The following is a 277-nucleotide window of genomic DNA, read 5'->3' as shown; positions in this document are numbered from 1 at the left end:
AGTAAAAAGTGGCGGCGGCTGCAGTGGAGGCAATTGCAACACCGGCTGGGGTTGTCGCTCCTGCCCGAACTACGCAGCGCGGGGGGCTGAGTGGACTGTTTAAAAGCCCGAGTGCGATAAAAGGGTAGAAAGCAGAAAAGCACTTTGAGACTGTCAGTGAGCTCCTGCGGGAGCAGGAGAAAGAGCTCTTGCAATCAGAGCCAAAAGAGGAAGCTACCACCACCGTGCCTCAGAGCAAACTGTGGGCAAACGCGGAAGTTACAGTCGACCAGTCAAT

The sequence above is a fragment of the Corvus brachyrhynchos genome, unplaced genomic scaffold (assembly GCF_000691975.1).
Source record: "Corvus brachyrhynchos isolate BGI_N302 unplaced genomic scaffold, ASM69197v1 scaffold748, whole genome shotgun sequence".
NCBI classification, from domain to species: domain Eukaryota; kingdom Metazoa; phylum Chordata; class Aves; order Passeriformes; family Corvidae; genus Corvus; species Corvus brachyrhynchos.
The sequence above is the reverse complement of the archived record's forward strand: the minus strand, read 5'-3'. Positions refer to the sequence as shown.